The 16,282-nt window shown below is 29.6% G+C and overlaps 1 protein-coding gene across 4 annotated transcripts in view; it reads left to right on the top strand.

Annotated features, from left to right (window-relative positions):
• The first annotated feature begins 6,989 nt into the window (after positions 1 to 6,989).
• The window catches only part of LOC107447662 (alkaline phosphatase), a 56,177-nt gene continuing 46,884 nt past the window's right edge, over positions 6,990 to 16,282 (top strand). For 2 of the 4 annotated variants that reach the window (XM_071186371.1, XM_071186373.1), the window contains exon 1: positions 6,990 to 6,997. The gene's annotated coding sequence lies outside the window, so the exon portion shown is untranslated. Of the gene's footprint in view, positions 6,998 to 15,570; positions 15,909 to 16,282 lie in introns of those variants that run through there. The other 2 variants (XM_071186370.1, XM_071186372.1) reach the window with 1 other exon arrangement.

Raw genomic sequence — 16,282 nt, forward strand, 5'->3', positions numbered from 1 at the left:
ATAAAATGCAACGTTAAAGCATCAAACTACTGGTTACTATGTCAGAAAATAGGCGTAACTATCTTTCTTTAACGAATTTTATTATATAATTTGCTACCACTTTATTAAAACTATTCCAGAAAGCGGAGCAGTTGGCATCCCTGTACTCCATTGTCTCTTGAGAAAATGTCACATGAAGCATTGTATTTGTATTGCAACGCGCGACATCTATGCGTTGTCACCGGCCACTAACATTTGGCTTGGACATGGCACCAACGTGTTGTCACCGGCAGCTAACGTTTGGTTTTCACGTGACAACACGTTGGTGTCACCGAACATGAAAGTGTTAAAGCTAGAAAGAAGTTAACTTTCTTTCCTCATTTTGGTCGATCCGCACTTTGCATGGGTAAAAATGACATCATTTCTAAAAGTTTCAAGCATGATCATTCAAATCGTGCCAAAAGTTTACCACTGTTATAATTAAAATCATTGTTTCTTAAATTTATTTGATTAAAATGGTATAGCATAAAATTTGCCCCTTCTTTTAAATATTCTAGAAAAATCTCCCGTCCAGATCGGAGAATTCGGTTGGCGGTAATTGTGTCATAGAAAGTTATTATCTTAGTGCAGTGTCATGAAAAGTGTCGTTATATTCTAGAAATACGTGAATATTTTAGAAAAATCACCGGTCCAGGCGGGAGAATTCGGTAGGCTGTAATAGTTTCTCAGCAAGTGATTATTTCAGTACAGTGTTATGAAAAGTGTCGTTATGAAAAAAATAGTTGTAAATTTGTATTTAAATTAAATGGAAAGTTTTGAAATGTTTAAAAAAGATTTTAAAAAAATTGCTTTAAAAGAGTTGTGACGAAGAATAAAAATAATTATTATTATTTTAAAATTTTCATTACACGGATCGAATGCTATAAACAATTTCACTTATAACTGTCTGTCTACTAGCTTTTTCTTAGGACACTGCATGTATGTAAAAGTTGAATAATGCAGATGGTTAACGTAGAACAAATATTCATAGAAACAACGATCTAAAACCTGCACGGATCATACAAAATTTTCATCGAATCCCTTCTGTCATAGGGATCGTATGAGATTTTCGTAGTTTTCTCTTTCGTGCACGCGAAATCCAGATTAGCTTCTCTCGCAAAATTTTTTACGGTAAGAAATAGTATTCGAATAATAGTCATGGAATTCAATTTTTATTTTGAAAATAGATGATGTTATCGAATATTGAGTTTAATGGCACAAAAGCGGTTTCAGGCCACATGAAGCTCTGATTGTAAGCAAGAAAAACCTGGTTGTATAATCATTTCATTTCTAGCTTTTCTTTGCAAGAGATAAATAACTTGGTTTATCAAGACTTATTAACAATAATTTTCTTCTTAAGGAAACAGTCTTGTAGTCCAATTTGCTCTTTTTCGAGACACAAACAGCCCAGCAAGCGTAAACGGTATTATATAATCTAGATAAGCTGGTCAAACGGTGCTGTAAATTAAGTCTGATGCAAAGAGATAATAGATCATCTGGGATACCTTTTATTTTATAACTTTAATAAAGTAACTCTTTGCTTTCTTTGGACAAAAGTTTAAGGTGAGAATTTATGGCAGCACATCCAATAGGTGGGTAGATTTTTTATCAACAGTGTTAAATTAATTCATTATTTGATCAATACATAATAATTTTTTGCAGAAATTGGTGAAATACAAATTATGATCAATTTGTAATCATTATAATAATTAATCGAATAATAAATAATGTAATGACAAAGTATCATGTTTACAGCTATAATTGCTAATTTGTAAGGTTCATTGCGAAAATGTTGTAAGCAAATTTTTGAAATGTTTTTAGGATTCAAGAAAAGATAAAAATGAAACAAAAGTTCTTGTGTTCAACTAATTTCTGGTGAAATAAAATTGCGAAATATTTTTAGTTACAAAAGATTTAATTCAGTTATAATTTTCTCCTGAATTAGTTGTTTAAAATTGAAATGACAGACAAAATAAGAAATTACACACAATCAGAAAATGACTGCCTCTTTTATTTTTCTTAACTTTTTTTATGGCTTACTTCTAACACAAAAGGCCATCTATTGTTGGTCTGCTGTATATTTTTCCATTATAAGCCAATCGAACGACGAAACTTTTTGAAAGCACCTAATTTCACATTTCTTCAAAATAAGCGTCTTAATTTCTTATTTAGAAAAACTTGGAGGAAATTTTAGAACAATTCAAAACCTCAAGGTTCATTTTAATTCTATACTCTCATAAATATCTTACATATCTCATCAACTATATTAACCACTGAAATCAGAATTACATTTGCTAATATGCTAATGTTGTTTTGGATGAACTCATGAACACCCCCGCTTTGATACCTAGCAATCGTAATTTATCGAAATGAAGGTCAGATTGCTACGAAACATTCCCTGGGCACCTGGTTACGTTACATTCTTTAATCCTTATGCAACTCGGACGCCTATTTTAATCAGGTATATACATTAAAATGAAAAATTGAAGTGATTCTTTTTTTTCTTCATACAAACAACGTTTCGGCATTGTCATATTCATGGTCAAGTCGCAAAAAAAGTTTTGTGGTTTTATTAATTACTTAATCTTAAAAACGTTTTAAAATATTTTATGAAAAATATTTTAGTACGCGTTTTTAAAAATACAATGCTTACAGAATTGCGGAAATAGTTACGCAATTCTTGAAATATCTAATGATGTCATCAAAATTAATACTAATTTTACGGAAGTGGTTTGTGCTACTACCCCTTAAGTTTGAAAGCTTAGTTTTAAACAGGTGAGAAATCAGTAAAAAGCTTCTTACCATTCTAACTAGTAAGAAGTTTATTAAATGTCTGAGGAATGTAATTGGAGAGAGGGATACTTTGTTTTCAATTTTTTATATCAGTGATGCCAACTTGCTTCGGACAGCGGATGTACATTTTCTAGTGGTAGTGTTTTAATGTGTGATTCTTGTATAGTAAACTTGATTTATATATATTTTTTTAATGCACTACTACTTCTAAATAATTCAAAGACTTATGCAAATCGCCACTTTGCCACATTTATGTTTGGTTGAACCTTTTAAAAAGTTTGGCAAAATAAACCGAAAAAAGGCGGCCTGTGCGCGGTGTTGACCACATCGCCTCAATCATGTTGTTGGTGGCGAAATTGGCAGCCTGATCCTCCATGGCCCACAGCGGGCTGTTGCGGGAATGCTTTATTTTAACATTAAAGCAACCAGTTTTTAGAAAGAATTATATTCTTACATCCGGCTTTTCGTCAAATTGAAATTCGCAATAGATGAGTTTGACCGTATTATTAAGATATTCCACTTAAACTTATTTATGTAAAACGCCAAGATCTACTATAAATTGAATCTCTTCATACAGGGTTACCACGGGTGATTAAAATTACAAAAAGTGGTAGCTAATAAAATTCAGAATTTAATTATAAAGATTCACATCGGCAACTTTTAGTAGCATATTTTTTTAGTTCACTATTAAAAGTAAATACGAAGACCGTTTTTGGTTTAAATATGAATAATTTGAAATTTAAGTCCTAGTGTTAGTTACCATTAATTAATTAAAAAGGTAAAAAATAAATTAGTTGCCAACCCAATTTTCTCGAAACTAATTGTGAAGCACTAACGATTTTTTCTTATTTTTTTCCAAATTCCATGGCATCATACTTTTTTTAATACATTAAAAGAGACGCATTGGTTTTAATGAAGAATTAATAATTTGGTTACTAAAAATATTTACAGAAAATAATGCGCGGTAAGTAATATTTGAACAGGTTTTAGTTTTCGGATATTAATTACTTATTTCTCTCACAAAAGCTGATGATTAGCTGTGGTAGTGACATGGGTCTTCTCAGCATTTAAGCAAATCTCGAAGCAACTTATTCAGAATTTTTAATTTAAAAAAAAAAAAAACATTTTCCTAAAATTTTAGGACAACTCCTGTATATATAGGTTATTTAGGGTCACCACAAGCGTGAAAAGTTAAAAAATAGTACACATTTTCCTAAACTTTTAGGACAACTCCGACTCCTACCTATATATAATATATAGGTTATATATAATATATAGGTATAATATATAGGTATATAGGCTATATACCTATATAGGTATAGGTATATAGGCCTATATATAATATATAGGTTATTTAGGGTCACCACAAACGTGAAAAGTTTAAAAAAAAGTATACATTTTACTTTAAATTTAGGATATAACTAGGACAATTTCAACATCTAGATTTTTTTTTAAATTTACAATTATATTTTAGTAAGATGGGAATTAGTAACGTTGATTTCTTTCTTTAATCTGTCGCTATCACATTTCAAATTTTTCCTAGTTTGTGATCACCTTTATTTATTGTATGATCCTTCACTTTCTACGGTCGTCGAGAAAACCTATTTTTCTAAGCAGTGCCAACCTTAATTTTTATGGATTACCTTTCCAACATTAACTTTCCTTACTTAAAGTTTTGGTTCGTAAAGTTTAAATGTATGCATGTGAAATATATTAGTTTGACAGTTATACATTCAAGTGTTGGCAAATTAGCTTAGTTTTCAGAAAACTCTTTCAACTTGAATTATTTTCTCGTTAACTTAAAACTCTTTCAACTTAATTCATTTACCGCCACTTAGTAAAATACTTTCCAAAGGCCAAATTAATAGTTACTTTATTCATTTAACTGTTGTTCATTAATCATAGAAGCTGGGTTGATACAGGAGACTAAAATGCAACTATTTTCAGCATTAGGCTACTGTGGCAACTTTTTTTGCCTGAAAGGGCTAAAAAGGCAACTATTTTCAGGAAAAGGAGACTTTTCTGTACTAATAGCAATGTTTTTTTTTAGCATAAATTATGTTGAAAACCTGCAACCCGCAGAATCTTCTGAACACACTGAATTTCTCTTCTTGAAAAATAAAAAATTTAAAATAAAAATAAAATTTTTTTTAAAAAATACGTAACTAATTAAAAAATAAAACAATTTAGATTGCAAATTTGAGTCTTCACATTTCAATGCGTTCAATTTGCACAGATTCTATCGTAAGTCTTTCGTTTCTCGATCGCCTTTTTATTGGTTATTGCTATGAAATTCTGCATAATTTTAAAAAACAAAAAAAGTTTTTTTTAATGAATAAGTATTCTTTGGATAAATTTTATTAATTAAAAGTATTTAATTTTCTGCAAATATGCTATTTTTCTAATCTAAAAATTTAGTTCTAGAACGCTAACGTTTATATAAAAATTATCATATTTGCCACCAACTTGACTAAATTTTAGTCTTATTTTTGGTGAATATTTGTTCTTATTTAGGCAACTATTTTCATAGTTTTCAGCAACTATTTTCATGCTTTAGGCTACTAAAAGTAACTATATTTTGTTCATTTTTTTCTGTGGCAACCCTGTAGAAGAGCACAGTTATGTATTATTCATTCAAAGACATAGTTATTGTTTATTGGTCTGAAAACTGATGAAATATACATCTTTCCACTCTTTGTGAGGAAGTTTCTTCCCTGTGGCAGCAACATTTATGTTTTAACATATACAGGGGTGCCACGTGCACCTAAAAATATAAGCAGTGTTCATTTTTATTTGTTTAATTTATTTTATCTATTCAATCGTAACTACATCTATTCAATCGTATTTCATCAGTTCAATCATAACTCATTTAATCTATATAATAATTCAATTGTAACTACCATCATGACTTATGTAGCAAACTATATAGATTTAAAGAAAAAAAATCTATTAATTACTTATCCTTTATCAATAGTAACTAAAAAAAATATAGGGTCAGAAAAAATTTCGAATTATATATATATATATTTTTTTAAAGATTTTGGCTCTTTATTAATTCTCACTTTCTAGTTTGAATTATTTTCGTTTGACTACATTTGTTTTTAACATTTTTTGTTCACCAGTTTTATTGCTATATATATATTTTTATAACTTAAAAACATAGAGAAAACATTGAAAATAATAAAGATTAATGAAAAGAGAAGAAAAAAAATTATTAAAATGCAATATATATATATATAATATCTTCAAGGGGTTCATTTATTGCGAATTACTGACTAGTGATTATCTTTTCTAAGAAACACTTTAATCGAAATTTATTTCCAGGCTATTTCGATTAAGAAACAGAAGTGTTCCTCATTTAAATACGACCTACATCTTTAGAGAAAGTTCGTAGAAAAATTCTTAAACAAGGCGTTCTTCCCTTCTTTTTTTTAAAAGTATTTTAAAATGTAGATAAAACTAACAAAATTTGAAAAGAAATAAAATTAGAGCCACGAGCTACAATATTTTAGTTTCGACTGCTAAATACAGGTCGAGTTATCTCTACGGTTTATATAGCAGGAATGTGATATTGGACAATTTTTAGGAGTGACTTTATTCATTGCATAAACGGGTACGCGGTGCTCATTTACATAAAAAGCCAGTTGAAAGGGTTATGAGTTACAACCATTAAGAGGGGATGTGTCTTCATTTTTCACTGCTTGTCACATTTAATTACCGTGATTTTGTTACACGCCTCATTTACTACTTAAACTGCGCATGAAAGCTCAACCATTCATTAATTACTTTTAGTGTTTGTTGAAACTTGCCTTTCGTAAAAACCAGTTCAGCAAGATGCATTTAAACTCTTTTTAGCTTAAGGGAGTTAAATGATTTTTGAGAACAAAATTTCTTTTATCGATAAATCCTCTTTGAAATACAGAATAGGGTAAACTAACCAGTGAAGGAACACTTAAGCTTCACTTGCCTTTTAAAAAATCATATTAATTTCAAAATTCTTAATTTTAGTTAAATGACAGTGTCAACATATTTGTTACTAATTGCGTATTATGTAAAAATTTTTTAGAGAACTTACATAATATTGTTTTAAAGTTTTGGAGGTTCAAATAACAAGTAGTAAGACGACCAAGTGAAGGAACAGCTCTTACCAGTGAATAAACACCCAGTAAAGGAACACTTAATTTGGGTTATTTCTTAATGCTCTTTATGAATTTATAAGCCATACAAATGTTTAAAAACAAGCCTATTCTTGAAATTATAACATATAAATACTTGGAAAATGTTAACTTTTTTTTGTAATCATGAATTGAAAATTAAAGTGTCAACATATTAACACATACTGTTCATTCACTGGGAAATCTATGCCCAGTAAAGGAACATGCCTGTTCCCTCACTGGTTAGAAGTTGTTTTTCGTATTTTTAACATACTTTTGATGCGGAACATCACTAAAGGTACAAGAAAATTAAAGTTTATCTTTTATTTTCATTAACTTAGGAAAAAAAACCAGTAAAGGAACACTTGTTCCTTCACTGGTTTTTCATCGTTTGGTGATCCAGTGAATTAACACCCCCTTATCTCAATGCTTCATTATGCTATGATGCTAAAAATAAAATAAAACGTAACTTCAATAACTATATTTTGAATTCTCTTTTTCACAGTGAGAAAAATAAAACTATTACATGCAATGAATTCCACTTCAAACATATAAATACAAACACTCACCTTATAATTTTTTTTTAATGAAACAAGGTGTTGCAGAGATAACAAATTCAAAATTTTTTCCAGAGAAGTCTATTTGACCAGATAATCCAAAACTCCCTAGATGACTCCCGATTGTTTGGAAAGAAAAGAAAAACTTTCAAATTCTTATTTTTAATCAATATATATGAAATGTTCCTTCACTGGTTGGTTTACTTTACAATTTAAATATAGAATAAATATGAAATGAAATGTTGAGAATTTTTTTTTATGGTGATAAAGAAAATAAATTCTATGCATAATTAACTGATATTTTACTATTTATAAGAGGCACAACATACTATTTACCTTATAAGAAGCACTGCCAGATTAATTTTTTTAAAAATTGTTTATTAGGATTTGTCGTATTTTATTATATTACATGTTATCAGAGCTGTTTGTATACCGTAAACGGAGAAGAAACGGGTAAAAAAAACGTTTATTTCTACCTTGTTTTCGGGAGAATTATAATATCACTAACTAAAATTAAGACGCAGAAAAAGGAAATAATGGTAAAGTAAAACGCAATGGTTACTGGCTAATCGCATCACTTTTACGTTAGCGCATGAGCAGTTGGGAGCTGGTCGATACAACGAGGAGAAAATATTTCGATTTATGATGAAAAGCGATCAAAATAATAAGAAAATTAAATTAAGGACAAAAGTATAATTATGAAAAAGGTTTGCTTTCTTAGAAAAAATAGAATTGAAAGTTCATATCAAGAGTAAAAAAAAAGAACCTTAAGATGAGGCACTTTTAAGGTTAAGTGCTATTATCTTTTATACTTTTGCCTGGTACACCCAACGCTGATGTTTTTTTAGGATTAAAAGTGCCACTTCCCGAAATACATTTGCTTAAGGTATGCTGCAGTATTTTTTTTTTAAGGTTAAGGGCTACTACCCGGTTTACTCGTCTTTTCTACTTCAACGTTACCTGGTATAACGTATAAAAAATCATATTTTCATGTATAGATGGCAGCAGCATCTACCGCCTGTAAAAATTTTCAAATGATAGATCTATTGCGGCCATGAGTAGTGTGAATGGTTTGTAGAGGCTAGTATAGTTTGTCTAAAGTAAGAACTCCCCTAGACATTCGTCTGAACCCGTGGCGGTGACTATGGTAACGAGGTATAACTATTTCAAAGAGAGCTGTGGGGTCATTGTTTAGGATAAGTTTTGGCTCGGCTCGGCGAGAGAAAGGGAATCTTTTTCTTCGGTCTACCGTGTTAGCCCATAACCATCTAGAAGCTCATCTTATCTACTTGAAAGAGTTGGCGAATGGCTGGGGGGAGTTCTTACTTTAGACAAACTATACATGGATGAAGTTCAAGCGTTGAGCCACTAGTAAGTATCTAATGTAGTCATGTGAATGAACGAAACGAAACATCCAATGGATAAAGAAAGTATAAAATTAATTTTATTGGCTGCTCGTTCGGAAAAATTTCAGAAACTGCTTAAGAGAGCGGTAAGGCTGGTGTTTCACCTGTGACGCACGTGTTTAATTATACGTCAAATTAATTTAATGTAATTAATCAGTTTTGTATTTCGTTCTTTTATGTGACAGTAACGAATATCTTCCAATGGTTCACTGCTTGCCCTCCGCTAATGCTTTGTATGGAGAATTGCTTGTTCAGATATTTTTCCGACTCCTTGAATTTTTGCTCCCGAGTTTCGGAACATCCTGTTGACTTTCTTAAGACACATGCTTAGTTCTTATTTTTATTTATTTATTTTTTTACTTTCAGTAGCTATACGAGATCAAGTGGTTTTATTTCATAAAACACACCGTGTCAAAGCTAGTCAAAACTTAAAAGGCTCATCTATATATAGCAAGAGTCAGACATACAGGTCAGAGGCACATTGTGCACACACATATATATAATTTTGCCTAATTATTTTATCAATAAATTTGACCTGTGCTGTATGTCTGACTCTCTTGCTTTTTTAATTACGTAGCGTATATATGACACATTGATTTTCATATTAATAAAATTTTGATACAAATACCTTGTTTTTCCATAGCAAATAACATTTTCGATTTTTGTAAGTTTTGTTAGATGGATTCGCTGCTTTAATTACGAATTTATACCAACATAACCTACAATGTTCTTGCGTGTTTTGTAGATTTAATGTATTAAGCGATTCCACGATTTTGTCTCGCACGTGATGATACACGAAATTAAAAAATATATTTCTCAAAAAATTATATGTCTGAAACATCTTAGTAATGCATAATAATATACGTAGAATACCTAATTCGTAATACATTAACATATTCGTAATACATAATAATTAGTAATACATTACAATATTCATAATTATAAAAAAAAAATATTAAAAAAAAGCCACCTTAAAATTATTGTCCCTCAGCTGTGGAATCGTCTTTCAGATGAAATATTGTCTGCAAGGATGTAAACAATCCTTTTTTAATTGGTGCCACATTTTGGATGTATTTCTCTGATTATAAATAATGAATTGATGTTTCGAAAATCAACTTTTATAAATCAAACGGACCTTGAATGCATCGCAGTTTGAGGCTTAATTAAAATGAGTGATGCACGACCACCCGGAGAATTCCACCACACTGTGAAAGCGAAGGTCGTTTGCAACTAATAAGATATGTATCGAACATCATTTTGTTCTTCTTTTTGGGAACAAAATGTAATTTTTATATATTTTCTATCTCTGAATAAACCTATGCTAAATTTTATTTTAATTCAAAGGGTGTGTTGTAATTGGGCGGAATTAGATTAACAAAACTAGGCATCGGATTCACTTTTTTTTTCTATACGTAAACTATTAATAAAACTCGATATATTGTTTACAAGTTATTTTTGACAGCATAAAATTCGTAAAGAATTAGTAATCATATAGTGTATCAATGGCGGTTTTACATTAATATCTTTAAGACAATCGCAACAAAAAATTTTATTAAACCATGCAAATTTTATTCTCTTGTTTTCAGTGTGCTTTCGAATCTGAGCTCAAATCATACTTGCTAACTTCTAATCTTTCCGAAGTTGATTTTTTCCAGCGGTAGTAAAATGAAAACATATATTTGGTGACTTCAATACACTAACGAATACCTGGCAACTAGTACGGTCGTTGAAGAAGAAGACTTCACAAAGTGGTAGTAAAACAACAATTTAGTTTGGAAATCTTTTCCAAAAATAAAACTATTAATACATCTATAATCATAACTAGCCAACAAATAGATCTTATCTACATACGTTTTTATTTAAATCATTGATTAATTGTAGTATTTTAAACTTCAAGTTTTAATTTTCCAAATCACCTATGTTTCTATTCCACTAAGAATATTATATTTTAAAATTTATAATGATTCCTTTCCTTTATTTAAAATAAATTGGGTGCCTGGGCCGCGCAGCGCCCTCTAACCCATCCATCATGAAAATAATGCAGTGTATACAGACATTTTGAGTTATGTGACAGTATGATTACATAATAATATTGCCATGATTAGAGAGTACAACTAGATCGAAGATTTACATGAATTGCAAAGAAAATTGAAAATAGCCATGATTAGATATTTATAATGATAGGGAGATAAATTGTTTTTTATTTTTATGCTTAATTTATTTAAATGTACGTAAAGTCATTTGAAATAAAATTTATAAATGTAAGGAATAAACAGAAAGCCTTCCATAACCACTTCAAATATAAAAAGAAAGATATTAAGGTAAATGCATAACAATTATTTAATTACACTTTAGAATTGCTCCTAAAATATTACATACCTGCCAACTATTCCGGATTTTCCGGAAGATTTTATTTTCATATTTAAAGTGGTAGTAATTATGTACTATTTTTTCTTTTATAATCTTAATATTTAAATGATATTGATCACCACTATTCTTACAAAAATTAAGCATATATATTAATATGCGTTACTCTCATGGTTGTCAACTTAAGTTTCCTCAAATACAACGTATTTGTTTGCTTAAAATTGAAGTTTTAATTCCATTTTAATACCACTGGGAAAAATGATAATGAAAGGGATTCAAAGTTGGTAGGTATGATATTACCACCTAGATTAGGCACCTGCCTTAACGGGTCCAATCTGATTTATTGAATAGGTATATGATTCAGATCAGTTTTATATGATGATTATATAATTAGTCATGCAATTATATTTGGAACATGTTTTCTTTATTGGTAAAATTAAATATTAGTGGAAAATTAATATCATTTTCAGCATTTATTTGGAAAAAAACAAGAAATTCGTGTCCAAAAAAATATATAATTAATATCTTCGCATCGATACTGAATTAAAGGAATGTGATATTTTCAAACCAACTACAGTTGCGAATATTAGAAAATGTCTACTTTGTTTTGGCGCAAATCAGTAATTCAAATATATAAGACACATACCTGCCAACTCTCCCGGATTTTGCGGGAGATTTTATTTTCATATTTAAAGTGGTAGTAAATATATACTATTTTTTCTTTTATAAATTTAATTTTTATATGATTTTGATCACCACTATTCTTACAAAAATTAAGCTTATATATTAATATGCGTTACTATCATGGTTGTCAACTGAATTTTTTTCAAATACAACGCATTTGTTTGCTTAAAATTGAAGTTTTAATTCCATTTTAATACCACTGGGAAAAATGATAATGGAAGGGATTAAAAGTTGGTAGGTCTGAAGACATATTAAATAATTATACATTTCAATAGTGGCGAAATGACTTGAATTGTATAAAATTCTTAATCCTTTAAGCAGAACTGCTAGCCATTTGGCAAATTTAAGAAACTGGAAAAAAGAATACTTAATTATGCCTCTTTTTTCGGAAAAATTAAACACACGGTGTCTATAAGTAAAGCATGTATAATATATTCATTGCGCCTGTGTTTATAGCTCTTAACATCTTCGAAACGGGTGAGTCATATATGCATTCTTAGTGTGTCGATAATCAAGGTAAAAAAGAAAAAAAACTGGTAGCCAAACCATTTTTATAGCTGTTTATTTGAGGGTGAGGTAATAATAGTCTGCTTTATTTAACTCCCCACTACTTAGTACGAATTAAAAATTGTATAGTTACACTTTTAACAACCTGGGAATGGATGTGTTAGATTTTAAGTGAAAGCAAAAATAAGTCTGTCAAATTAGATGTGCCAAACTTAAGCTACCGCTTTTGATTTTTTACTATCCTGATTCTGATTCCGTACGAATACATTTAAGACTCGCCAATCCCAAAAAGTAATTTAATAAGTGCCGTTACAAAAAGTTTAACCTCTGCTGAAAAAAGGGAAAAACAGAAATGTACTTACTACCAGTTTTTTACCTTTTTCTGCTTAAGTAGCAGTCATGTTTAAGAATTTATAGTTATCAATCTTACCAAACTACCATGCTAGTTGGTATCCATGAGTATAGTATAGAATGTAACTGCTAATAATACCGGTGATAAAATTTTTTCTACTCTAATTTTTTCTAATCTTTTCAAATCTAATATTAATTTTGCTTGGAAATCTGCAGATTTTTTCTAATTATATTTTCAGTTAATTTATTTTTATCTGGATTGTCAAGTATGGGTTTGTATGCATACATATAACGTATGGTCCATTTAAAAAGATAAATTAAAGCAAAAAATATTATCTTAACCAGACCTGCCAGCTTTTATACCTTCTGAAGAGGTATATTCCCAAGCAATGATAAATAACTAATTGAAATGCTATGATGTTTTACACTCCTTTTTGTTTCCTTATATCTATATATATATACTTATACAGAGATGCCAACTGCTCCGGACAAGCTAAAATAATTTAAAAAACGGTAAATAAATACAATTCGAATTTGAAAATATTTGACTAATTTTTCTTACTTTTTAAAAGGATTAGCAAGAATTAATTACAGCTAAGTGGCGAATTATATAAGTCTTCGAATTATTTTGAAATAGTGGTGGATAAAAATCTATTAAATTAAATTTATTAAACCAAAAATCACAATTTATAAACTACCACTCGAAAATATTAATTCGCTGTCCGGAGCAAGTTGGCATCTCTGCTTACATATAAATTTTTTATATAATATTTTTTCATATATAATATTGATTTATTTGCATTTAGTGGTAGTCAAAATCATATTAAATTAAATTAATAAATGCGAGAATAAAAAATAAATTTATATAATTCATTAATGAAATGCTACGGACAGTACGTAGTTGGCAGCTATGTCTTCACGTATTGCATCATAAACTAAAATGCATTGTAGCCTTCTTCCTACCACTACCTACGTAGCAGAGAAGTGGGGACAGTTAGCATTTATTCGAGAGATTTTTTAAGAAAAATCCTCTTCAGGAATATAAATTACATAAAAATTGCAGCTTGTATACAGAAACCAACTGCAGATTTAAAATCAGCGACACGAAAATGTCCGTTTAAAAAATCTAATGCCACGGGGAAAAACTCTTCCCCAGAGTTTTGGGTTTATAATTCCTTTTGAAAAAGCTAAAAATGTAATGTAATTAGCAGTCGGATGAGTGGCACCTTTTGCACGATCTTGAAATTATTTTCCTAATACAGTGAGAAAAGAATTAAACATTTAATTTTAGATACATAAATGTTTGCTATTGTTCAAAATCATACCATTTTTCATTATCACAAGGATTTCAACTTGCTCCATTTTGTAGAAATGTTTTTTTTCTAGTAGTCTAAAATTTATGTTAAAACTTGGGTTAGTAAATTTCATTTAAGGATTTGTTACCCACTTCTACTCTTAAACAATTCAAATATTCATAAAACATTCAAAATTATTCGAATCATTTCGTAGTCTTCGTCAGCCTTTTAAAGCAAGTCTACCTAATCCATTCATCTGGAATTTTAGCACTATTATGGTTGAGCATTGAAGTAAGCAGGCAGTGGAGTTGCTTTTATGAATGTTTCAAGCACTTTGCTTGAATAATTAAAACGAATTCAAAATTAAATTTAACAGGACTGATATCATGCATTTGTAAAAAATTTTTATTTATTTACTTTTTGTGGTGTTTAAAATTCTTCAAAATTAAATTTATAAATTCAAGAATAAAATAATATTTTATTCTTGAATTTATAAATACCTGCCAACTTTTACGCATTTGGCGTAAAATTTTATTTCTATGTTTAAAGTGGTAGTAAAATGTATGCTTTATATATATTCCTTCCATTTATAAACTTAATTTAAAAATCTTTTTCACCACCACTATTTTTAAAAAGTTTTAGCATATATATAGATATAAAATACTGTCGTGTTTGTCCAGATAAGCTTTATCCAAAAACAGCATATGTTTCTGCTAGAATTGGGTATAATATGAAAAAAACACAACTACTTCGATTTAGTAGGAACAACATATGACGCAATGCTAAACGAATGGAATTTAGTTGTNTGCTACCCCACTCAGATGAATGAGTTAGGGCCCCTTCGGGGCCGATACTTAGATACCCACCTCACATAGGCATAGGCATAGTCGTGTTTGTTCAGATAAGCTTTATCCAAAAACAGCATATGTTTCTGCTAGAATTGTAATTTAAATTCAAATTTACTACCTCTGGTCAAAAACAATCCTCGAAAGGATTAAAAGTTGGCAAGTATGAAATATATATAAGAACATAATTTTTACTATCATTTTTAATACAAAAATAAAATCTTCCGGGAGTTTTAGCAGCTATGATGACATATAATATTCAAAGTCAATTAAAAAACTAATTCGAGTAATTGACAAAGTTTTTAGTGTCTAGAAAAACCAGTGCACTATGATTACGATCTCGAGCATCGTTCCCTGCCATTATGAATGCAACATTATTTCAATTTGTTTACATCCTTCACAGGAATCACAACCCTAAGATTCTCCCATCTTATCATGTCAATCATTGCTAGCTTCCCAGTTTACACGTGATTACAAAATAATCTTCTCTCGTTGACAAAAAAAAAAAAAAAAAAAAAAAAAAAAAAAAAAAAAAANAAAAAAAAAAAAAAAAAAAATAGAAGAGGGGACTGTTTTTCTTAATTTTCTTCACCGTCAGACGGCGAATTGTAATTTATCCATTCATTTTTGTCGGCTGCTCCTCCTGCTTTCTTCGAAGGAAAGTAGGACTTCTACTCAATATGCTATGCATCTTGTTTTCTTTCTTGGCATCGACTCCAGAAGCGAGTCTTCTTTTTTCTTTCTTTTCTTTTTTTCTCTCTTCATCTGTTTGCGTTCGCTTTCACTGACCTAATGTTCGCTCCCGCGTAAAGAATGTTGTTGCTTGAAATGATAACAAGGAAACATTGGGAGAAATGTGATTTTGAATATAAGTTTTAATTACATAAAAATAATTGTTCCCCCAAATGTTGTGGATAAACAGTTAATTTGGGTGAGTAAAATTCAAATGATAAATATGATTATTATTTTTTTTTTAATTTAAGAAAAAATTATGTTTTTTTGAAGTGCAGCATCAGATTTTTTTTTTACACTTCATCATTGGATCAAATGCTTTTATCCCAAGCGTTAACCGATTTGTAAACTTATAAATCCGGAGATATCTTAATTTTTCCAAAGAGTTTCCACTCTTTTATATTCCACTCTTTTACAAACTATTAAAAAACAACTATGAGATATTTTCTTATCAATTACAATTTGCTCCAATAGCAATTTTCCAAACAATCTTATTTTTGAAAAATATTTGAAGGGCTTTTGAGCAACGCGATAAGCAACATTTTAAAACTGATCAGAAAAGCGCTCTTTAAG

The sequence above is a fragment of the Parasteatoda tepidariorum genome, chromosome 10, assembly GCF_043381705.1.
Source record: "Parasteatoda tepidariorum isolate YZ-2023 chromosome 10, CAS_Ptep_4.0, whole genome shotgun sequence".
Lineage (NCBI taxonomy): Eukaryota > Metazoa > Arthropoda > Arachnida > Araneae > Theridiidae > Parasteatoda > Parasteatoda tepidariorum.